The 27,179-nt window shown below is 41.6% G+C and overlaps 1 protein-coding gene across 2 annotated transcripts in view; it reads right to left on the bottom strand.

Annotated features, from left to right (window-relative positions):
• Positions 1–6,453: 6,453 nt before the first annotated feature.
• Positions 6,454–27,179, bottom strand: part of LOC144798280 (uncharacterized) — a 2,046,403-nt gene continuing 2,025,677 nt past the window's right edge. For both annotated transcript variants that reach the window (XM_078669053.1, XM_078669055.1), the window contains one exon: positions 6,454–6,494. The gene's annotated coding sequence lies outside the window, so the exon portion shown is untranslated. The remainder of the gene's footprint in view (positions 6,495–27,179) is intronic.

The following is a 27,179-nucleotide window of genomic DNA, read 5'->3' as shown; positions in this document are numbered from 1 at the left end:
GGAAGCACCATTCAGTGTGCTGGGTCTGGTGGCATTGGAGAGGTGTGGCGCCGCGGCCAGGGCGACTGACACTGGAATCTGGGGACCACTGTTCGATCCCCGGCTCCGGCGGCAGGTTAGCCCAGCACCATGTGACTCTGGGCAATAGCTCGCTTAATCTTCCCGACGGCCCCCCAGCGCCTAGAGACCCTTACGGGTGATTGTGCGCTTTACAAATGTGGACTTTACTTTTTACTTTATGTGTTCACTGTAAGGGGTCTGTGTTTGGCCTCATGGTTACAAGTTCTAATCCTGGCAGGTCCACTCAGCCTTTTATCCTTCTGAGGTCGATAATAGAGTACCATTGAGTTGGGTAACAAACATCTGTTACCCAGCACCAAGATACCCTTCTGTGAGAACGTGCACTTTACAAATGCACATGTTATGTTGTGGTAATGTGTCCTCAGAGCGCTCCAGTTATGTCACTCATGTATTCACATATACATCTCAGACACACTGTGGACAAGTGAACATGTGTTAGATGAAGTAGCTCTTCCATAAAGCAGGAAGCCTCTGGGCAACACCCAATGGTGGCACTAAACTGCTCCAAAAGCCCCTTCTAAAGTTCTGTCACAAGTCCTCAAGAAAGGGATATAATGCAGGCTCCTGAACCACCTGTGACGTAGAGGGGCCCACACCCTTCAGTGAGCTCCATTCAGCCTAAAACACATGAGTATATGCGGGATTTTTGAGTCAAATGTCCCTTGCCACATTCTGCAGGGGGGCTTAATCAGTATGAGTTAGACCACTAGCTCAAGGAGTCGATGCCTATTGCGCCCAGAGTGTTGAAAGCCCTCACTGTTCCTGCCAGTTATGGAAATGGCCATCTTTCTCCCAAGATTACAGGTAGATTTGTGGCCCTGCAGTGGGCTGTACTGCCGAAAATCAACACCAACTACATCCTGATACAAGAATATCAAGGACAGAATATGGATACCAACGACATCGGACAAGAATATCGAGGAAAGAATATCGACACCAACTATATTGTGGTACAAGAATATTGAGACAGGATAGAGGACCGACTATCAACAGACTATATTGTGGTACAAGAATATTGAGGACTGTTAGACCTGGCACCTTGGCGTGGGTCTCCCTTCCACTTTGTTGCTGTGCCTCGGGTGTTTTTGCTGGTATTAGCTGCTCAGAGCACTGTGCCACTGCAAACCAGTGCAAGTGCTCCCTGTGTAAATTGCTATATTGATTGGATTCCATGATTGGCTTATTTGGTTTACTGTCAGACCCCAGTAGAGTGCACCAGGAGTGCCCAGGACTTGTAAATTCAAATGCTGCTAGTGGGCTTTGAGCACTGGTTGTGCCACTCGCAGAAGCGGCCTTGTAAAATGTGTCTAAGGTCTGCCATTGCAGAGCCTGCGGGCAGCCTCGTGCTGTCATGCTGACTGGGCAAGTACACCGACTTGCCAGTCCCTAACCCTTCCCTTCATATTAGTCACCCCTATGTTATGCCCAAGGGGAGGGTGCATTGTAAGTATAAGGTAGGACAAGCCCTGATGTGTGTGGCATGTCCTAATGGTGAATTACAGCCATTTTCGTTTTCACTATTGTATGGCTACCTGTTCGCATAGGCCAGAATGGGCTGTTAGAATTGTTACATTCTATAATTTAAGACTCAGGGACCATGGTAGAAATTGGAGTTTAGTATCCCTGAACTCAGAATAAGAAAATACATCTTTTAGTAAAGATTTTTTTAATATTCTGTGTTTGCAAATACCACTTCTAGAAAGTAGGTATTTGCTTGCCTAACCATTTCAGCCCGCCTCTGCTAGGATGTGTATCTGCTGTCTGGGTTCTGTGAGCGACAGGGCTGGGGAATTCCAGAGGGCAGGGCTAGGTAGCCTAGTGGTGAATAGAAAGATTTACATCCAGATGGGTGGGCGGAGTGCACCTGGACTCTGAATAGGACTGTGCCTTTCCACCACAATGCTGGCTCCACCTCCTGTGGAGTGTCTGATATCTCTAGCCTGCTCCCTGAATGAAAAGTTAGAGTCATGTCAACAAAGTGCTCAAGAACTAGTTTTGGCTGGGCACAGGCCCCTCTACCCTAGAGGAACAAAGGATTTAGGGGTATAAGTATTGGGACCCTGCCCCTAAGAAATTAGATCCAGATTTGACAAGAAGAAACCTCTGCCCGAATGGAAGGAACTGGGAAAGCTGAAGGAGGAATACGGTCCCTGAGCTGGGGGATTGGCCTGCAGTGGTTGCCTTGCTGCTGAAGGAGAGGAGAAAGACTCAGACTTTATTTTCAACTTGTGCCAAAAGATCTCCAAGGGCTTGGAAGCGAGCTTGCCCTCTGAACGAAGTCCCAGGACCAGTGAACTTCATCCACCTCGAAGAGAGCTGTGGTAAATGCTGTTTTCCGTAGTTGCCGAGGCAGGGAGCTGTGTACGCCTGGTACGATCGACTCTCATCCCGCCAAGCACCGTATAAAGAACCGTCCGCCTCAATCAACGCGGCTTCCTGCTCGACGACTCTTACCCACGACGTCCACAAGCCGTAGCTCGCACGTGACTTGCTGACAACGCAACATACAACGCTTCGACGCATCGAATCATCCTGGTCGGAACGACACGTACACTGCTGCTGAGTTAGAGTCTGGAGATCGCACCTGGAGAGGGGTACGCTTCGCATGTCCGCGTCGTACCACCTCGCATCAAAGACTGAACATCGCAGCTCCCACTGTACGGCTCGTACGCCGCAACGTAAGCTGAATGCACAGCATCAAGCACTGTCCGCCTCAATCAACGCGGCTCTCCACTCAACGACTCGTACCGAGTGCTTCAACGAGCCAGCGCTCGCACCGTGACTGGCCGACAACGCATCGTGCATTGCCTTTTTGCAACACATAGTCCGTGCCGGACGCATCAAAGTAAAGGTACTGTGTACGACTCGAACCAACTTCCTGAAATCATTGGACCGGAGCGTCCGCTGTGCTTGTTAGACTGTTATTTTCATTGTTGTGAGAGCCAGACAAAGAGTACGAATCGCACATAACTCTAAAACCAAGCATTTTAACATGAACTCCTAGTTGCTAATAGTATTATGGATTCTTTTTGTCGTTATTTGGTCTTGTGCTATGTCATATATAACAGCTAACTATTTTTGATATAATACCTGTGTGGTGTCCATTTGTAGTGTTGTCACTGGATTACTTTATGTGTTCACAAACGCTTTACACTGCCTCGGAGATAGGCCTAACTGCTCGTGCCAAGCTACCAAGGGGGTGAGCAGGGGTTCTCTTGTGAGTGTACCCCCCAACCCTGACTAGGGGAGAGGGTCCCTACTTGTCACAACTACCTACCTGTGCCAACTAGAGATCCCCAATTCCAACAAGAACAGACTATCGACACCAACAATATCGTGGTACAAGAATATAAAGGACAGACTAACAGACTATATTGTGGTACAAGAAGAATGACAATGATATCGTGGTACCAGAATATCGAGGACAGAATATCAACACCAATATTAAGCCAGCATTTATTCATCCGCTGAATTTTAAATTTTTCTAGGAAGCCATTAAGAAAATGAATTACTCTGGATTGAAACCGGTCAGTTTCAGTGGAAAGTCACCATGCACGTTATCTAATGTTTTGAAACCTGTAGTTTCAGTGGAAAGCTATTATGCACTTTATCTACAGTTTACATATTCTAGTTTACACACGGTTGTCTAGCCAAGGAAGTTTGCACTAAAAAAGGGCACTATGCACTGTGAAAAACGACTGTTATTGCTGATACTGTGTCTTGAAAATTGATATCACTGGTGTAGGTGCATATGTCCTCCACAGAACCAAATAACCTGACGAGGACTCAAGAAAAACACATGGGACACCTGTCTTAGTGGTTTTGAGGTGAAATATCACTCTGCAGGAAAAACACCGGAAGGCAAGGATGCCGTGAGGCAAGGAGGCAAGGAGGCAAGGAGGCAAGGAGGCAAGGAGGCAAGGAGGCAAGGAGGCAAGGAGGCAAGGAGGCAAGGAGGCAAGGAGGCAAGGAGGCAAGGAGGCAAGGAGGCAAGGAGGCAAGGAGGCAACCCACAGGCACGCAATGGCAGGCTTAACCCCTTCGATGCGGATGACAAAGCCAGCACGTCATGCGAGTTACCTGCGCTACGCATATGACGAGCTGCTTTGTCACAAACCGCGCGATTGTGACATTTCAGCGCACAGCGGGAAAACCCGCTAGCGCGCATGCGGTTAACATGTTAAAAAACATCAGGTAAGCACCAACTCCTAACATGAATGCAAAAATGCAGATCTGTTCTCCGCAGCAGAGATGATCCCACTGCTCTACTTTATGGCGCGTCAAAACTGCCACTAGACTAACCTCCATTTCTCTCTCTAACAGGAGCATTAACCACAAGAGTTATTTTGACATTTATTACTGCCTGAAATCTGGAAGCACTAGGAACTCTGCAGCAGGTGCTTCTCATGGTAAGTTATTGCTCCACACCCCCCCCCCCGGGTGTCAGTGCCTACCTCCATATCAGCGCCCGGTGCGGCCGCACGAGTCGCACTGCCCTAAAGCCAGCCCTGGTCAGGTCTCAGTGGCTTCCCTTGGCCACAGACAGTCCAACTCGCTGTGACACTTCATGCGCCAGCACTAGGGTGATGAACCTTGAGCAAACTCCTTCAAGGCGCTATGATTACTAAGCCCATCTTAAAGGTGCTCACAGGACCCAAGGTGCCAACGTGCAACACTCCAGTTTAGCGAGGGGTGAACACAAACTAGTAACCGACCCAGAAGCAGTGCTTGAAATGGACCAGTACTGTCCAGTACTGAGAACCAGCACTTTTACTTTTGAGAGCAAGGGCACCTTCACTTCTCAAGAGAGACGTACTACTTTGAATTAGAGAGCACCTGCACTTCGAGAGAGATGTACTAGTTTGAATTGGAGGACACCTGCACTTCAAGAGAGATGTACTAGTTTGAATTGAATACACCTGCACTTCTCAAGAGAGATGTACTAGTTTGAATTGAATACACCTGCACTTCTCAAGAGAGATGTACTAGTTTGAATTTGAGAGCACCGGCACTTCTCAGAAACAAGCAGGTACTCTGGTACAAGGTGCCTGCACTTCTATTTTCCCATTTCAAGCACTGCCCAGTACTGCAGGCAGCAGGGTTCCCTGGCAACACTGCACACTAACAACCTTGTGCAAAGGCCGCCATATTGCTAGAAGAGATGTACTGTGAGCCAGGACAGCTCCTGTGTACGTGAACAGTCATGCAGGGTGCCGTGCACACTCATTCTTGCACACTCTCAATCCCGTGCACGGCTGCTCTTCTGTGAGTTTGTGAGTTTGTGCATTCAGTGTTAGCTCTGTGCACAGTAGCTCAGGAAGCAGGTGTGCCCTCAAGCATTGTTAGAGAGGCAGATCCATGCACAGCAGGTGTTATGGACCGCTAGTTCTGTGCACTAAGCCTTACAGGCAGCTTTGCACTATGCTAGCTATGTGTACAAGTAGCGCTGCACTGAAGTCTCCCTGTGCAAGAAAACTGTGCAGCCAGCCCTGAACATTAGCTGCACTGTGCACTGCAGCCCTCCAGACTGTTCCACTTATGCACTAGTCTGTCTGTGCACTGGAAGCTCGAATTATTTGGAGGGTGCAGGGGACCCTGTGCCGACAGGTAGCCTTAAACAGAAACAGCCATAGGGACGCAAGCCCAGCCTGCTGAGAGCACATGCCGTCCTGCACACTGCAAGCCCTGGGCATTTCCACCTGTGTGCACTGCCACCCATGTGCACTATCAGCCCATAACATTGCCAGCCCTGCTCATTTACCCTGTGCACGCTGCCAGCCCTGAACTCTGCCAGCCTTCTACACCGTCAGCTCTGGGCATGGTCAGCCCTGTGCACCTCCAGCTGTATGCATTTCCAACCATGTACTCTGCTAACTCTCCAAACCCCCAGCCATGGACACCGCCAGCCCTGCGCACTGCAACCCCTGCACATTAACAGCCCTGCCTGCGCCAGACACCGCCAGACCCGGACACCGCCAGACTGTTACTGTTGTACCAGTGCTTGGTGCTCAGTCCACATTTCCTCCAGAGAAAGTGTAGTTTAGTGAATTTGTTTAGTTAATCCGTCTGAAGTCCTCTTTCAGCTCCTTTCAAAGGAGTTCTGAGGCAGAAGATTCACGAGCTGTCCTTGCACCAGCAGCTTCTTTCCAGAGTTTAAAGATTAGTCAAGCCAGCTCCAGTCACGCAAATACAGCTCTGGAAGCCAATTTCAAAATATATAAAGACTCTGTACTCAGTAGTTCAAAACTTTGTTTCCATTGCTCAGACCCCAAATAGCACATGTTTCATTTTCAGAGGGTTCTTTTAGAACAGGCAATTTTTCTAAGAGTCTTAGGTTTAAATAATTAGATTAATAAGTGAAAACTTACCGGTGTTGTTGCTCCAGTTGAGTGTAAAGGCTTCGTTGATTCCGCCTGCATTAAAAAGGAGAAAGGTTAATTAGTTCTACCAACAGTATCCGATACACATTAGTTAATAGACTGCACATTAGTTACTTTGAATAGTAATTGCATTCCTAGAGGATAGTCCCGCATTGTGCATTTTACCTCATACTCCTGCTCACCATCATGTACCACTAGCAGAGGCACCCTTCTCCGTGAAGTCAGGGCTGGTCTAAGCAGATGGCAGTGGAACACCGGATGGATACGCAGAGCACCAGGCAACTTCAAATTATAAGCAACAGGATTGATCTGCTTCACAATCTAATAAGGGCCAATGTATCTAGGGTGAAATACACTACAGAGTTTGAATCTAATGTTCTTGGTTGATAGCCATACCTTGCCCCCTACCTTATACTGTGGCCACTTGATTCAGTGGTGGTCCTCCCATTGTTTATATACCTGCTTGGCCTTCAGCAAATGTGTTCTTACTCCATGATGAACCCTCTGCAGTAGTTTTACCTGTTCCATTACCGATGGCTGGTTCTGGATGTCATCAGGTAGATGGACAGGCAAGGTATTGGCATTGTAACAGAAATTGGCATTGAAAGGAGAAACCCCTGAAGAGCAGTGCCAAGCAATGTTATAAGCTAGTTTGCCCATCCACAATAGTTCCACCCATGATTAGCCTATATATCTAACCAACCTATACATCTACCTACATACCTATACATCTAACCAACCTATACATCTACCTACATACCTATACATCTAACCAACCTATACATCTACCTACACACCTATACATCTACCTACACACTTATACATCTAACCAACCTATACATCTAACCACCAGCCTATACATCAACCCAACCTCTTTCGGTCTCACTTCCCGTCTCTCTCTCCCTCCCCCCCAAGTCTGCCTCTGCCGCCCTCTCCCCGAGTCTGCCTCTGCCTCCCTCTCCCCGAGTCTGCCTCTGCCTCCCTCTCCCCGAGTCTGCCTCTGCCTCCCTCTCCCCGAGTCTGCCTCTGCCTCCCTCTCCCCGAGTCTGCCTCTGCCTCCCTCTCCCCGAGTCTGCCTCTGCCTCCCTCTCCCCGAGTCTGCCTCTGCCTCCCTCTCCCCGAGTCTGCCTCTGCCTCCCTCTCCCCGAGTCTGCCTCTGCCTCCCTCTCCCCGAGTCTGCCTCTGCCTCCCTCTCCCCGAGTCTGCCTCTGCCTCCCTCTCCCCGAGTCTGCCTATGCCTCCCTCCCTCTCCCTAAGTCTCCTTCCCTCGCTCTGTCTCGGTCTCCAACATCCTATACATCTACCTACGAATCTAAACAACCTATATACCTACCTATACATCTAACCAACCTATATACATCTAACCAACCTTTATTTCTACCTACCCTATATATCTAGCAACCTACCTATACATCTAACCAACCTACACGACCTAACCTATACATCTAACCAACCTATACATCTACCTACCAATATATCTAAACAACCTATATACATACACTATCAATAAATAGCAAATAATATCTTTTACAATATTAATATTTATAATAAAAAAATAATGCACATCAATACAGCTACCATTAAACAAACCTTACTTTTAAATTTGCTCGCTATCCAGTCTTTTCAGCTACAATCTAGAGTAAAGCATCAGAAAAATATCAGCATTAACAGTTATGCTAAATTCCAACCACTTATTATCAAACACTACACAGCAGATTTGCAACACAAATACTACAGAAGTATATAGTTAAATCTATGTTTTCTCTAGCAATAACATGTAGAATATGAAAAACAGTTAACAAAATATTAACAAGAAAACAAAACGTATCTTTCGCTTAACTTGCTGCGCCTTCTTTCTTGCTCCGGTTACAGAGGTGCGGCATCACAATTAGCATAAACATTGGAAATCCCCGTACACTACACATGCGCATTATTATTAAACAGAAGATTCACAACATACTAATATATGCACTATTAATAAATAAGTGCAAACAACTTTTATATCTAACAACCTACCTATACATCTAACCAACCTATACGACCTATCCTATACATCTACCTACCAATATATCTAAACAACCTATATACATACACTATCAATAAATAGCAAATAATATCTTTTACATTATTAACATTTAAAATAATAATGCACATCAATACAGCTACCAATAAAGAACAAACCTTACTTTTAAATTTGCTCGCTATTCAGTCTTTTCAGCTACAATCTGTGGAGTAAAGCATCAGAAAAACATCAGCATTAACAGTTATGCTAAATTGCAACCGCCTATTATCAAACACTACACAGCAGATTTGCAACACACTAAAATACTACATAAGTAAATAGTTAAATCTATGTTCTCTAGCAATAACATTTAGAATATGAAAAACAGTTAATACTTTGTGTTAACAACAAAAGAAAACAAAACTTATATTTCGCTTCGCTTGCTGCGCCTTCTTTCTTGCGTCCGGTTACAGAGGTGCGGCATCACAAAATTAGCATAAACAATGGAAATCCCCGTACACTACACATGCGCATTATCAATTCTTAAACAGAAGATTAACATACTAATATATGCACTATTAATAAATAAGTGCAAACAACATTTACTTTATAAATAACCACAAAGTAAAGCAAAAATAGAACACACTATTACGTTACTACTTAGCTTGCTGCTCCATCTTTTCCTGTTCACTCAGTATGGTGAGGTTTCACAAAATAGCATAAAAATTAGCACGTACCGTAAAGCACACAAAAGCATTTACAAACAATTGCTGTACATTTGCAACCAGCTAAAATACACATTTTTAATAAATAGTTACAATATTTTTCAAACAATAATATTTACAATACAAACAGTAAAGACAAAGTAATCAACGTAACATTTTTTTACCTTTTACTTCCCTAGCGACGCAGTCTTCTGGCATTTAATCCATAGGCTAGGGCATCACAAACGTAGCATGACATAGTAAGGTAATACACGCATAATCCCGAACACAGCAAAACAGATTCGCAACATATTAAAATACAATATACTAATACATACTTGCAAAGACATCTTTAAGTGATAACATTTACAATATGAAAACAGATAACACAAAGAAGTGTCAATATAACAAAACACAACTTACATTCACTTTCCTCGCTGCTACCGCATGCTGTGGATCGGATAGAGCACAACAATAACAAACATTAACTAATACTGTAAATCACACATTTACATTAACAGTATTCACATACATAATACATAAGTAGAGGAACATTAAAAAAAATTCTTACCTTTCTTTCCTCGCTGGTCCCTCTTTTCAGCTCTGGTCCGTCAACTCAACGACATCAGCATTAACAGTTATGCTAAATAACATGCGCGTATTATCAAGCACTACACAGCAGATTCACAAAGCACTAAAATACTACATAGTCAAACCTATATGTTTTTACTACCAGTAACATTTACAATAGAAAAAACAATTAACACAAAGTTTTAATAAAATAAACCTTACCTTTGTTTTCTCTCTGCGCCTTCTTTCTCGCATCCGGTTACGAATGTGGGGCATCACAAAATTAGCATAAACATTGGAAATCCCTGTACAATACACATGAATAGTATCAAACATGAGCAGATTCGCAACATATTAATATATGCACCCTTAAATACCTACAAAACAACCTTTAAACAATAACTTTTACTTTAAGGAAAAAATACACATAAAATAATGCAAAAATAGATTAAAATATTACGTTATTACTCTCCCTGCTGCTTCGTCTTCTCTCGTCCACTCAAGGTAACGTTTCACAAAACATTAGCACATAGCCTAAAGTAGATGAACGCATTCACAAATACGTATTAGATTAGCAACAAAATAAAATGCAAATTTTCATAAATAATTACACATCTTTTTTAAAACAATAACATTAATACAAAAATAGTTAACACAAAGTCAATATAAAACATTTTTACCTTTTACTTGCCTAGCAACGCAGTCTTATTGCGTCCAATCCATGGTGTAGGGCATCACAAACATAGCCTAACATTATGGTAATGTAAATTATACACGCGCAATCCCAAACACAACAAAACAGATTCGCAACATATTAAAATACCAAAATATTTTTACATTTGTAAGACAAAAAATTCTTTTAAGTATAGCATTTACAATAGGAAAACGGATAACAAAAAGTATTGTCAATATCAAAAACACAATTTACTTTCGCTCTCGTCGCTGCTACCACGTGCGGTGCATGGTATGGAGCACAACAAAAACATTAAATAAAACTGTAAATCAAAAGTTATGCTAAATAACATGCGAAAATTATCAATCACTACAGAGCAGATTCGCAACACACAATACTACATAAATACTTAAATCTATGTTTTCTTTAACAATAACATGTGCAATAGAAAAAACAGTTAACACAAAGCTGTAACAAAAAAAACTGAAAAACTTACCTTGTACTATTTGCAACCAATTATGGCATAAGCAATCACTAAAAAAATACCAACAGTTTTGCTGAAAATACAAGATTTATCCAATGTAACTTTAGTCTAAATAAAACAAACTATATACGTAGCACTTGCATTAGACATTAGCAAAGATAAAATACCACCATGCTCATATATAAATAGAATGAAAATCAAACATTTACCAATACAATTACAATTGCATAATTTAGAAGAAACATTACTTTCTCCACAAATTCCTTTTGTGCAAATTTGAACATTACCTCATGGCTCTCAAAAGTCATCAGGGGCTGTTAATGTACCTGCAGTTATGACAACAGTTACAATTTTACCAAGGCAAATCAATGATGAAATGACAATTCCAATCAAACTAAAAAGAAAGTTAGGTTTCAAATCATTTACCCATTTTGAAAATGTTAGACCAAACATAGTGAAAAGAGCAGCACTATGGCTAGCAACAAACAGTGACATGTTTAAAGAATATGGAGTCACTGTTAATCCAGATTTGGAATATATACCACAAGAAATAAACTATTGCGGTGAAACATCTGATCATAATTCAACAAGCTCCTCAGACAACATACAAGCAGGACATTTAGATACTTTATTAATAAATGAAACAATCACAACCGATAGTCCCAATGTATTATGTTCAGCACCTGCTGAGCATAACACACCTAAAGGTTTATATGAAGACAAAGATTCAGAATGTTTAGCTTTTCCAACCATATTTGTTGGCCCTCGAAGACATAATAATGATAGACAAGTACCTGTACATTATAGTACAATATGCCAACGGGAATTAAGGAGCTATAATAGAAGAGTGTCCAAATCTATTACAAATATTTTCTTTAAACTAAAAAAATTGCACATAAAACAAATAAAAGGGAAAGTAAATATTTCTTTAATGACATTTTTCACCAATGGCGAATGTATTACTGCCAAAGACAAACCATAACTTGGAAAGCATCTTCAAATATAATGAAGGGTACAAAATATTAACAACTATTTGCAGTTCACCCCCATATTGAGAGCACTGCAAAAAAGATCTTTGCAATGATAAGGCAACTTGGAATACCAACATTTTTCCTTACGTTATCTGCCAAACTTAATGGCAACACTTGATATTATTACGAGTGCAAAATCTACATGATTGCACTGAAGAAGAATTTAAAGAAATATCCTGGGAAACAAAATGTAAATTAATACATGAAGATCCAATTACCTGTGCAAGGCATTTTGACTTTGAAGTAAGAAAATTATTTAATTGCTTGATAATGGACAAATCAAACCCTATTGGATAATTACAAGACTTCTTTTAGAGGGTTGAATTCCGACAAAAAGTTTCACCACATATACAATCATAATTATAGATTGAAAATGCACCATTATATGGAATAGCAAAGTTACCATATGTCATTACATTTATAGACAAATGTAACTTGCAGTAAATATATAACCACATTCACATAAAAGTACACTAACTATTACACACTATTTACCTTTCTATTAGCTTGCTGCTCAATGTTTTTCACTCCACTCAGCAAAGTAAGGCATCAGAAAAATAGTCTTTGACAGGTCACTAAATTGCAAGCAGTTAGTAACAAACAGTACAAAAGAGATGCCAAGCATAGTAAAATACACAATAATTAAAAAATAATGGCACATAATAGCTTTTTTTGTACAAATCTATGTAGTACACTGAAATGAACACATCAAGTAGAGGTAATATTAAATATCAAAGCATACCTTTCTGCTTGCATGCCATCCTGTCTTCCTAGCGGTAAAGAAACAGGTAAACATACAAAACGATAAACTACATCAATTAGAGAACATTCAATATCAAAGCATACCTTTCTGATTACATGCTGTACTCTGTTGTCACCTCCTTACAAAAGACTGGACATATACAATGGAATATGATGAAATACATAATAGAAGCAACATTAAATATTAAAGTGTACCTTTTGGGTCACATGCTGTCCAGTCTTCTCAACTCCGTTCGCTCACTCTCCCTCACTCTCCCTCACTCTCCCTCACTCTCCCTCACTCTCCCTCACTCTCCCTCACTCTCCCTCACTCTCCCTCACTCTCCCTCACTCTCCCTCACTCTCCCTCACTCTCCCTCACTCTCCCTCACTCTCCCTCACTCTCCCTCACTCACATAGATTCACAGACATTGTTATTTATTCACAATGTTGTCGTATTTCAAATTGCCAAACACATTAAGAAATATTCACAGTGCCCCTGAAAAGGGAAGGACGTGGTAAGGTGAAGGTAAAGGATAGTGACATAAAAACGGCCTCACTGTACTATGTATTGTAAGTCAAACACAGACATACATCATTAATGCCAAGACGCTCGGTCGTGAGCTCCAGCGGTACCAGTGAAGCAAGACTGCTTCAGCGTTTCCCCAGAGAGAATACAGGATGAATTACAGCCGATTGAGAAACATAATCAAGGTAGGAATTGCCCTGAACCCCAGTTGGTGACATATTAATGCTGATATTGCCAGTATCCTCAAGAGGCTGCTAAAAGACTAGAGAGGCGGCGCTTACCTGGAGATTACGGAGGCAGCGTTGACTGGTGTCGGCGGCGACAATTGTGGTGACTGTAGCGGAGCCTGAAACCGCTCGTGGAGTCCGCTTCCTGCGAATGAACCCCTGTTAGGGGGGGGGGAAGATTAAAAAAGTAAAGTAACAGCGGCAGCGACTTGGAAAAACTTGCATGTTGGAGCGGGGAGAGAGCGGATTGTATGCGACACCGACTACCGGGCTGTGGGCGAGAGCGCAAGACGCCGCCCGGAATTACAAGAAGACTCTCGGTGGAATCTTTCTTCTTCCGGGGGAGAGGCAGCAGAGCTGACGGCACCGGCAAGAGCAGTGTGACTGAAACACGTAATGGGCAGCACAGCCATCATTATAGTGAGTTAAGCAAAGGTGTAATCGCGCTGAGTGAACAAAGGCACACAATAAGGAACTATGAAGAGAATAAGCTTATAGAAATCTCAAGCAATTCTTTAAAGGAGAAACAGACACAAAATAAAACCCCAGAATCCCTGACTAATTGGTGCTGGATGAGTAAAAAACGCCTCCATTTGCCCGACACAGTGGGTCTCACCAGAAGTGAAAAGCTATCACAAAACAAATTACCGCACACGTCAATAAGGGAGGAGAAGCAAATAAGTGTGCTTAATAATAAAGGGCTTATTCATAAAGCCCCCACAGTAGCACATTCCTCTGGTTCAGATGGTGATTCTAAACCGCAGTATCCAGCTAAAGCTCAAGATATTAAAAACCCAATTGTTTACGCAACGAGGTCAAGGAAATTACTGGTAAAGAAAACAACGCCAGTAACGCCATTAACTACACAAGACAAAATAGAAGGAGAAGGAATTAGGTCAGTGTATAGCTTAAGGAGCCGAAATGTACTCAAAGTACAATATCAATACAAAAAAAAGCCTACATCCGAGAAGTACAAAGAAGAAGAATTTACCACGATTAGAAGCACTGTCTGAGGGTATAAAAATTAGAGCCTCTAAAGCAAAAATCAAGGGGCAAAAAGTAAAGATAACACCATCCTTAAGATCTTATTTTAAGGTGCAACAAGTACTACAGATAAGGAGTGGCCAGTCTGTGGCGGGTGATATTGCCTCTGAATCAGTCTTAAATTTTTGTGAAGGTGTAGCTGTAGGTGAAGAGAGGTCTCCAAATTTTACATGGGAGGACGAGGAAGAAGGAGAAGAGGAAAGGGTACTTGCAGTAGACTTCTTGGAAGGTGCCACAGAAGATCAAGGAATAAATTCATTAATCTTGGCTCAGCCAGCACAAACACTAAATATACTACCTTTAAAACCAGTAATGAGTACCCCAATGGCACAACTTATAGGTAACCAGGCAGACCTAGTTATAGCCTCACAAGCTTCAAGCGCGATGGTGCAGCAAACAGAGGAAGAAAATGAGGCAGTCATCCACGAGGAGATATCGGAACAGCAGGATAAAGACCAGAAAGGTACAAGTAAAATGGAACTGGCAATGGAGATGTGTATGGAAAAAATGATGGACAAAATTCTGGGGGAAATGAGAGAAATTGATATCTGAAGGAAATCAAACAAAGATTCAAGAGGTAGTTGAAAACTTAGACCAGAAATTAAACGAATTGGGGTAAGAGTAACGGCTGTGGAAAATGAACTTGGCTCTTTAACCCCTTCAGTGCTAATGACAAGGGTAACTCGTCATGTAGGGCCCATTGATTTCAATGGAAAGTCAATGGACCTACATGCACACCCCTTAGCAGCCAAGTGGTTAACCAAAAAAGTGGATACAAATCTAAAATAAATACGACAGCTAGATTCACACTGTACACTAATTATGTAAGATATATTTGCACGAGGGTGGGGAGCATAATGGGGGAGAAAAAAAAAATCAAAAAATAACCTCAAAATTGGTAAACGAAAGGTACTTGATGAGGACCAAATGGTCCTTTCGATTTAGTTTTCAAAACAAGATTGTTTTTAATACGGAATGGCAGGAGAAAAGATGGTAAAAATACGCTCATGGAATGTTAATGGACTTAGAACTCCTAAAAGAAGAAGAATATTAGAATATCTGAGAGAAGCTGAGAGTGAGATTATTATTCTTCAAGAAACCCATCTAGTGACATCAGAATGGTCTCAAATGGTAAAAAATTTACGATGGATATGCTCAAGTATCCACACATCACAAGACTAATATAAAAGGGGTAGCAATCATTATTAAAAAATCCCTGAATGCTAAATTGGAGTCTGAAGTAGTGGATAGTAAGGGTAGATGGGCAGTGGCTAAAATCAGGATTGAAGGATCTATATTTGCGATCGCAGGATATTATGGCCCAAATATTGATGATTCTGCTCCTCTCAAGAAATTATACTCAGAACTTTTGTCATCCTCAGCCCCGATAATTGTAGGAGGAGATTACAATATCATACTAGATCCGAAAGTAGATAGACTGCCTCCTTCTAAACAAATGAATTCACCAAAGATGAGGGAATGGCTGGGAATATACAAAAAAAGACTTAAACCTGGATGACATGTGGAAACAAAAAGGAGAGAACCTACCCCTACACTTTTCACAATAAGAAGCTAGGGCATAAATCCAGAATAGATTTCTTCCTAATAAATAATTTGCTTCGGGATAAGGTGAAAAGCATTGAGCATCAATCGGCACACTTATCGGACCACTCAGCAGTCCTATTAAAACTCTTATTACCACAAATTCCAACTCCGACTAGATGGACACTGGACCGGTCGATACTAACGGTGGAAGATATGGTGAATCAACTTTTAACATCCACCACAAATTATTTCACTGATAATGATGTAGGAGCTCCTAAAAGAGTAATACGGGACGCATACAAAGCGGTAATTAGAGGTAACCTACTCAGTTTGGGAGCCTACAAAAATAAGCGAAGAAAGTTAGACATTAAAAAATTAGAAGTAGAAATCAAAGAAATAGAAGTACAGCTAGATGATGGGATACCTTCGGATTTAAGAGAAAGACTGAGAGAAGAATCGCAAGTTAAAAGAGGACCTGACAGATTATTCAGAGAGTATTGTTCAAGAGAAATGGGAGAACAGTAAATTGGCTAACTATGAGTATGGGGAAGGCTATGGAAAGATGTTAGCATGGAAACTGAAAACGGACCAGACAAGAAATACTATATCAAGTGTCCATACCAAAGACCAATCAGCATTATGTGCGGATGATGCCTCAATAAGACAAGAGTTCCTAGATTTTTTTTCAACGATCTATAAAGAAGACACAAACCCCACAGAAGAAAACATCAAGAAATATTTAGATGGTATACCTTTGCCAAAATTGACTGAAGAGGAAGTGGTTTTTTTGAACAGCGAGATAAGAGGAAGTGAGAACTGCTATAAATAGTTTAAAAAGGGGGAAAGCTGCTGGCCCCGACGCACTTCCTAACGAATTCTACATAGCTCTAAAAGAGCCGTTAATTGCTCACTTGACAGAGGTCATGAATAAGACCTACATGGATTGTGAAAAGATCCCAGATTCATGGAATGACGCTACAATAAGTCTAATATTAAAACCAGGGAAAAATCCAAAGCTATGTGAGTCTTATAGACCAATATCACTTCTCAATTGTGATTATAAGTTGTTTATGAACGTAATCGCAAAAAGACTATCAAAAGTAATACCGAAACTGATTGATCAGAAGTGTTTCATAAAAGGCAGACAAATTCAAGAAATTACACATGAACTATTAGCTATGATTGATGTAGCTATCTCGGAACAATTACCTCTTACAGTCATTACGTACGATGCGGCGAAAGCCTTTGACCGTGTGAATTGGGCCTTTCTAAATAACATCATAGAAAAAAAACAATCTAGGGAGTAAGTTCAGTCACATGGTGAAGGAAATTTATATGAGCCCCAGAGCAAAAATAATAGTGAATGGAAATCTGACAAACAATATTACTATTCAGAGGGGCACGAGGCAAGGTTGCCCCCTGTCCCCATTGCTCTTCAATTTATATATTGAATGATCAGAAACCATTGACAAACAACACCATTTAAATACCGGAATTGGACAAAGAAAGTGGCACTATATGCAGATGACCTTATGGTGTTCACGGATAATTATAACTCCTCAGAAAAAGCAATTAATGAAATAATGACTAATTTTGGCAAGGTCTCAGGATATTTGATAAATAGCAAGACAGAGGCAATGAGTTGGAACAGCAATCCAAAGCCAGCCTTCTCAAAGGATAAAATAAAATATCTAGGAATTACGCTAACCAAAGACCTGGAGAAAATACCACAACTAAATTTAAATATAGTAGTAAAAGAAATGAGAAGACTTTTTAAAATCTGGTCCGGTCTACCATTAAACTTTTTGGGCAAATCAAACGCAGTCAAAATGACAATCATCCCTAAATTTACATATCTTTTTAATGCCATTCCGTTGGAATTTAAAAAAGTAGCTCTTAAAAAAATACAAGTAGAAATATCCAGCTTTATTTGGTCGGAGAAAAGCACAAGAATTGCTTGGAACAAACTTAGGAAAAGAAAAGAACAAGGCGGCATAGCAAGCCCAGATGTGTTTGAATATTATAGAGCTTTTCAGTTTAAAAATTTCAGAACGCTGCTAAGAAAACACTGTTTATACCCAAACTTCCTACAACATCTTACAAATGGAGAAGACTATTTTCTCTTCAAATTTGGCCATCCAAAATTTTTCAAGAAAGTGAAACTGACGATTCTAAATAATGCGGTCAAATTGTGGACTCAGATTAGAAATGTAGTGAAGATCCCATGTTACAGCAATATGGCCCCAATATGGGACTCACCTGGGACACCGGAGTGTTTAAAAGATGCATTAGCAAGACCATTCAGACAACTAGGATTTGAAAAATGGGGTCAACTTCTATTTGAAAACGCCCTAATATCTTGGGAACATCTACACACAATAACGGAAGGGAAGGTTTCGAAATTTAAATATCATCAATTGAATAGCTGGGCTAATACCATACCAAAAGAAGCAACAAATAAGGGTAACTTTAAGGAAGAAATGGTAAAAGAATCCACAATAAAAATAGTATCAAAATGGTATTGGGCGCTAATTGAGGCTGGAGATGAAGATTTATCAATATCAGAAAAAATCTGGAGAACAGAATTCCCTAACGAAGATATTGACTTGAAAGTGATTTGGAAAAAAATCTTCGGAAAAATGCTGGGCGTGTGTGAAATCGGCAGCTTTAAAAAGAAACCATCTGCTCTCAATTCATAGAGAGTCTGGACGCCAAAAAGATTATCGAAGTTTAAAGGTGCACCAGTAAAAGCATGCAGTAAATGTGGTGAAGATAAGGCGGATGACATTCACATGTTCCATCGATGTCCGGCCCTCATGTGTTATTGGCAAGAGATTGGTAAGACACTATCGGTGGTATTGGGAACACCAATAACTGCAAGTACGTCTTTAATTATCTTTGGGATCCAAACAGATGTCCTAAGGTTAAGTAAACTTCAAGAAAGACTAATTTTTGTCTTGATACTATTAGCACGAAGAGAGATCTGCATAAATTGGGTAAAACCAGTAGCACCGACACATGAGGACTGGCTAAATTCCGTTATTAAAGTATGTAGACTAGACAGGAAAGGGAAACTCACTAAAAGAACGCTGTTCTGGGAGATATGGGAAAACTTCACTACCTCTAGTTGATAACCTAGATTCCTTTGTCTCTCTTCTTCACTTTCCATGCTCTTCTTCGCTCTTTTCTTTCTCTTTGCTCCTTTTCCTCTCTTTTTTCTCTCTTTTTCTTTTTGTTTTCTTTTTGTTTACCAATGATTAAAGTGGAGACAATAATTTCCAGGCAAGATCGGAAATCTGATGAGTAGCTATATAGCTAGCTCATCTCAGGAACGTTGGAATTATTGTGTAGGATAAAGGTATAATGGAGTACGTTGACTGGTCCCAAATGATAGCTGGGAATCGACCATATGGAGCAGTGAAGGCACACAACTTGGAAGGACCGTCAAATCTCTCAAATACCTTTTTATCTACTCTCTCGCAAATATGAGGTAAAAAAAAAAAACATCATTAATGCCACGATTAAGGAAAATATAATGCTCCACATAATATATGAATTTTCGTAATCATGGGGTAGAGCTGAAGGGTACACAAAGCTGTCGACGTTTCGACCCCTGTATAGTAGCAGGTGCTAATTATCTCCTTGCAGTGGGGTCTTCTTCAGGACAGGGTGGGCAGGGCAGAGAACCTATTTAAATAATGGGTATTACTAAATAATGAATCAACAATACTTTAGTCAATAGACACATGTTTGTATGGGACAAGACATACCGAATGGTTGCTTGTCATAGGAGAGGATGATGAAAGGGGTATGATGCCCAAATGTGGAACTTCAATACCTAAAGAGAAGTGGGTAATCTGTAAATGTGGGACCACACCATAATCAGAGTCAACACGAATAGGGTGGATCGATTAAAAAACTCACATGAATGGATAGAGATGGAACCTTGAATCTGAAAAGGAGTAGAACATGGCATTAGTCATGTGTTGTCTCCGGTATGGTCAACAACCATTAGAAACAGTAAAAAATGAAGACAAAGCATAAGGCGATAACCTTACTTAATTAGGAAATGAGGAAGTTCAAAATGCGCCCGTAGGTCGGGTAAGTCAGCAGAACCGTAGCCGCTGTCCCCAAGGTCGTGGGATCGAAGTACCCTCTGTGAAAGAGGGAAATTGAGTCATAAGATGAACACTTCGGTGGGACCCAGATTGTTGTGATGAACTGAAAAATACGGGCTGCACCTACCGGGAGAAGACAGGAACGAGTCTGTCTACGAAACAGCGCACGGTCAGCAATGGAGACCCGCTGTTTCCTTGTTTGTATGTAACCATGGAGATAGCACCACGTGAACGCGATCTTCGCATGGAGCGAAAGGAAAGTGACGAAAGACTCGATATATTGGTAGAACCACTGCACAGTTTAAACAAACTCGATTAGGTTACGTGAAATAAATGAAGTAAAATTATAATACATAATACATGCATTACAACATTGTGCAGAATATTTACAAAACCAAGTAAAAGATGTCCCGTCTGTATTGTCCAAACATACAGTATGTATGTAAATAGATCTAAAGGCAAACGAGAGTTATTAAAGCTATCCATCATTAGTCACATTAAAGGACACATTTACAAAGCAATAAATTGGCATATCGCATTAAAAATACACATGTATGACACTCCCAGTAGAATTGTTTTTGGAATTTTCTGGTATTCTACACTGTATGACCTGTTACGTTCCTGTCTGGTCGAATAGCTAACAGCTGGTTAAGCTCAAAGAGAGTTGCTAGCTTAAAGAGAAACAGATAGGGGCAGCTTTTTACACGGCCAGTAGTATCATTTAAGTAAGTGTGGCCAACTGGGTAAATGAGCCGTCGTTTTCATTAAGGCCATTGTTGATCGAATCAAAAAAGAACATCCATTTAGATTCTCGAACATTGAGAATGTTGTTAATATTACCCCCCCGGGGGCCCAATAACGCTCTCCCCTCTGGCTGCCTCGCTCACCCCTCTGGATGCCTCGCTCTCTCTGCCTCCGGCTGCCTCAGTCTCCCTCCCTCTGCCTCCGTCTCCAACATCCTAAACATCTACCTACAAATCTAACCAACCTATATACCTACCTATACATCCAACCAACCTATATACATCTAACCAACCTATATTTCTACCTACCATATATATATATATATATATATATATATATATATATATATATATATATATATATATATATATATATATATATATATATATATATATATATATATATATATATATATATATATATATATATATATATTATAGATCGATAATTTGTGCCAACTGAGTCCCCCACCTAACACTGGGCTAGGCCACATTCATCAAGCAGGGGCAGCAGAGCTGGATGGCCGCGCCGTCACTATTGCCGGCGGAACCGGCGCCTCTGACGTCGGTTCACTTAAGGCTATCCTGCAACCTCATGCTGGAGCTAAGGGCAGCCTGCCACTTGACCCAGGATTGAGAATCCTCTCCTGGAACGTGGCAGGAATAGCGAACAAGGAGGGCTCTCCTGAATGGGACTCCCTGGTGGGTGGATGTGACATTGTTCTCCTTCAGGAGACCTGGGCGAGGGTCGCTCAGAGCAGGAGAGGGTTTGAGGTATTTGAAATCCCTGCCACATGGGCTGGGAGGGGGAGGCCATCTGGTGGTTTGGCAATCTGGATTGCGAGTCACACTGGGTGTCAGGCGGAGCGGGTACATACCTGTTCGCAGGACATCCAGTGTGTGCGGCTCACTTGGCCTGGTAAAACTCCGTGGGTCATTGTCAATGTCTACTCGCGCCCGGTTGCCTCGTCAAGTGAATCACCTACTTTAAATGATCTAGCTTCCTTCCTGGGTCAACTTCCGGGTGAATACAAGGTGGTACTTGGAGGGGACTTCAATTGCCACTTTGAACCCCTGGAAGGTTTACTCGATGGTGCCCTTACGGCCGAGGACGACCATTGGGGGGTTCCACCCTCTTCTTCCCCTCACCCTAAAGCCTGGTCCCCTCTAGCCTTACAGCTCATGTCCCTTACTTTGAATGGCGCGCTGAGGGCGTGTAACGGTCGTACTCCTTCCGACACCCCCTCGATGTGTACATTCAACAGGAGGGGCCACGAGTCGAGGCTAGATTACATTATGGTGGATATTTCACTCTGGCCCAAAGTGCGGGACTTTGGGGTTATCAAGAGGACAGACAGCGACCACAACGCTCTCTGTTTAAATATTCTGTGCCCTTCGCCCTTGACGGACTCATCCCCAGCTGGCCAAGGGGCTGACACGGGGGATTTGCTCCTGACTACAAATAGGCGCCGAGTTAAGTGGGGGAAGCTTGTAAACTCGGAGGAGTCAATTAAGAAACTATACGAGCTGGCGCTCCCTAGCCTCATGGAGGTTGAGACCCTCCTGAATGAACCAAGAACCGCTGAGTATCCTGAGAAACTAGGAAACATTCACCAGGCTTTAGTGAGGGATTTGGCCGAGGTATTTTATCCGGAGGTCCCAATTCGTAAGAAAAGGACTCCTGTTCCCACTTGGTATACCCCAGACTGCAGGTCAGCAAAATCTGACCTTATTGCAGCCATAAAAGAGGGGTCAGATAAGGCCAAAGTGCGTGACCTGAGGAACCTCCATAAATCAGTGCTGGTGGCTGCAAGGACCGAGTGGGATTGGAAGCACTGGCAGGACCTCTACGATGCCCTCAAATCCAGGGATCCTCGGCAGTTTTGGGCACTTGTAAATAATGGGTCAGGGAATCTTAGTAAAGCGATTGAGCCTAACATAGCCCCTGCGGTATGGGAGTCCCATTTTGGGGCTCTCTACCTAGATACCAGTTCCTGCCCGGCCGTGGAGATGCAATTGGGTACTGAGGAGTCCGGAATGGAATTATCCCTGGGGGAAGTGGAGCTTGCCATAGAACGTCTAGCAGTGGGGAAGGCGCCAGGCCTGGACAGGCTACCCGGGATCTATTCAGGCAGCACCCGGATATCTGGGGTCCATACCTTCTTGTTCTATTTAATGCCATTCTTGGAGGTATGGCGATCCCTGGGTCGTGGTTGGGGGCAGAGATTGTGCCCATCCACAAGAAGGGCTCTACTCTGCTCCCTTCCAACTACAGGCCTATAAGCCTCATAGATGTGCCCCAAAAGATCTTTGCGCGCCTCATTTTGGACCATCTCCTAGACTGGGTCGAGGCCAATGACATCTTGAGCCCTTTACAGGCTGGCTTCAGAAAGAACACGTCGACCATGGATCAAATCTTCCGCCTCCTTCTTCTGTACTGGAAGACGGTTACGTTAGAGGGAGGCCGACTGTACATGGTCTTCGTGGATCTGAGGTCAGCCTTTGACCTCGTCCCGAGGGGGAAGTTATGGGAGGTTCTGCAGAAGCTAGGAGTCCCCCCCCACCTTCTTAGAATCATCATTAGACTGCACGAGAACAACTTTGCGGTAGTAAGGTGTGGGAGGGATGGCAAGCCCTCGGGCAAATTCCCGGTCCGCCGAGGTGTCAGACAGGGCTGTGTTTTGGCTCCGACACTGTTCTGTCTGTACATCAACAGCGTCATTCAGCACCTTGACGCTGTCGGGGACAATGATGCCCCGGTTTTGGCAGGAAGGAGGGTCCCGGCAATTATGTTTGCCGATGATACCCTCCTTCTTTCCAAATCCCCCATGGGGATTCAGAGGATCGTGGATGGTTTTGGTCACTTCTGTAGACAACACGGGTTGGAGGTGAACACGGAAAAAACTAAGTTCATGATCTTCAACCCCCCGACCAAGACCAGACCCAACCCAAAACTCGAGGGAACTAGTCTGGAAAGGGTTTCTACCTTTACATACCTGGGGGTCTCACTGCAAGAAAATCTGACTTGGGATTCCCAGGTGGCGAGATCTAGGCTGAAACTCTCCCAGCTTTCGGGCGCACTCCTGAGGGTATCCAATAAGTCCACCTTCAAGCCTGTCAGCCCGGCCTTAGAAATGTACAGGACTCAGGCGAAGGCGGCTGCCTTGTATGGCAGTGAGCTGTGGGGCCATAAAGCTGGGAAGGTCATGGCAGGGGTGGAAAATTGCTTCCTTAGACGTCTTCTTGCTCTACCGCAGGGTACACCACTCCTCCCCCTAAGACTTGACCTGGGTCTCCCGTCAATCGCAGAGGACTTGCGGTCGAAACCGGTGAAGTACTGGCATCGGCTATGGTCCACTGAGGAGTTGCACCACTATAGGCAGGACCTCATACATGTCTTGAGGCTGGATGTAAATGGTAAGATCCCTTGGCTGGCACTTATCAAATCGGAATGTTCCGGCTTGAACTTGCCAGACCTATGGGATGACCCAGCTCAGGGATGTAGAAGGATTCCGCGCAAAACCCTGGCACAGCTTTACAAGAACAAAACCCTTGCTGATATGGACAGTGCATATGATAGTGGCACCCTGACAGGATGTTTTATTGTTTCCAAAAATTCTTATGTTTTTGAACCTTTTATGGATTTTATCTACCCTCTTTTGGCGAGGAAACTGTTCCTGCAATGGAGGTTTGGTACGCTCCCTACTAAAGTTTTTACCCATAAGTGGTCGCTAGGGGGCGACAAGCTCTGCCCATGCTGTAAAGTTAAGGAAGAAGATGACTTGCACATAATGTTTTGTTGCTATGCTTACGGGAGTCCGAGGAGGCGCTGGTTAGCCCCTCTTTGTCGGAATCTGGGCTTCAGTAACTACTTACAAGCCTACAGGGTGCTGAAAACTAATACCCTGGGCCACATTGTGTTTGCGGTTTCCAAATTCCTAATGGCAGCATGGATAATAAGAAAGAAAATGTCTGTTTAATCTATTTTACCACGCTTCTCTAAACACTGCAGGTCCAGTTGGTTTTTATTGTATATATTGTCTTTTATCTGTATGTATTTTTATTGCTTCTTTTATGGCCCATGAGGCCGAAATAAAGAATTTTTGGATTGGATTGGATATATATATATATATATATATATATATATATATATATATATATATATATATATATATCCAACAACCTACCTATACATCTAACCAACCTATACGACCTAACCTATACATCTAACCAACCTATACATCTACCTACCAATATATCTAAACAACCTATATACATACACTATCAATAGCAAATAATATCTTTAACATTATTAACATTTATAATAAAAAAATAATGCACATCAATACAGCTACCATTAAAGAACAAACGTACTTTTAAATTTGCTCGCTATCCAGTCTTTTCAGCTAAAATCTGGAGTAAAGCATCAGAAAAATATCAGCATTAACAGTTATGCTAAATTCCAACCACTTATTATCAAACACTACACAGCAGATTTGCAACACAAATACTACAGTAGTATATAGTTAAATCTATGTTCTCTAGCAATAACATTTAGAATATGAAAAACAGTTAACACAAAGTATTAACAACAAAAGAAAACAAACGTATATTTCGATTCGCTTACTGCGCCTCACAAAATTAGCATAAACAATGGAAATCCCCGTACAATACACATGCACATTATCAATTATTAAACAGAAGATTCACAACATAATATATGCACTATTAATAAATAAGTGCAAACAACTTTTAAACAACAACGTTTACTTTATAAATAACCACAAAGTAATGCAAAAAAAGAACACACTATTACGTTACTACTTACCTTGCAGCTCCATCTTTTCCTGTTCACTCAGTATGGTGAGGTTTCACAAAATAGCATAAACAGTTCGTACCGTAAAGCACACAAAAGCATTTACACACAATTGTAGTACATTTGCAACCAGCTAAAATACACATTTTTAATAGTTACACAATATTTTTCAAACAATAACATTCACAATACAAACAGTCAAGACAAAGTAATCAACGTAACATTTTTTTACGTTTTACTTCCCTAGCGACGCAGTCTTCTGGCGTTTAATCCATAGGCTAGGGCATCACAAACATATCATGACATAGTAACGTAAATACACACATAATCCCGAACACAGCAAAACAGATTCGCAACATATTAAAATACAATATACTAATACATACTTGCAAAGACATCTTTAAGTGATAACATTTTCAATATGAAAACATAACACAAAGTGTCAATGTAACAAAACACAACTTCCATTCCCTTTCCTCACTGCTACCGCATGCTGTGGATAGGATAGAGCACAACAATAACAAACATTAACTAAAACTGTAAATCACACATTTACATTAACAGTATTAACCTACATAATACACAAGTAGAGGAACATTAAAAAACAAATTCTTACCTTTCTCTTTCCTCGCTGGTCCCTCTTTTCAACGACATCAGCATTAACAGTTATGCTAAACATGTGCGTATTATCAAGCACTACACAGCAGATTCACAAAGCACTAAAATAGTCAAATCTATGTTTTTACTACCAGTAACATTTACAATAGAAAAAACAATTAACACAAAGTTTTAATAACAAAATAAACCTTACCTTTGTTTTCTCTGCGCCTTCCTTCTCGCATCTGGTTACGAAGGTGTGGCATCACAAAATTAGCATAAACATTGGAAATCCCCGCACAATACACATGCACATTATCAAACAGAGCAGATTCGCAACATACTGATATATGCACCCTTAAATATCTACAAAAACAACTTTTAAACAATAACTTTTACTTTAAGAAAAAAAGACGTAAAATAATGCAAAAATAGATAAAAATATTACGTTATTACTCTCCCTGCTGCTTCGTCCTCTCTCGTCCACTCAAGGTAACATTTCACAAAACAACATTAGCACATAGCCTAAAGTATATGAACGCATTAACAAACAATAAGTATTAGATTAGCAACAAAATAAAATGCAAATTTTCATAAATAGTTACACATCATTTTTTTCAAACAATAACATTAATACAAAAATAGTTAACACCAAGTCAATATAAAACATTTTTACCTTTTACTTGCCTAGCAACGCAGTCTTATTGCGTCCAATCCATGGTGTAGGGCATCACAAACATAGCATAACATTATGGTAATGTAAATTATACACGCACAATCCCAAACACAACAAAACAGATTCGCAAAATATTAAAATACCAAAATATTTTTAAATATGTAAGAAAAAATTCTTTTAGGTATAGCATTTACAATAGGAAAACGGATAACAAAAAG

The sequence above is a fragment of the Lissotriton helveticus genome, chromosome 12 (assembly GCF_964261635.1).
Source record: "Lissotriton helveticus chromosome 12, aLisHel1.1, whole genome shotgun sequence".
NCBI lineage: Eukaryota > Metazoa > Chordata > Amphibia > Caudata > Salamandridae > Lissotriton > Lissotriton helveticus.
This window is presented reverse-complemented; position numbering and strand designations above follow the sequence as displayed.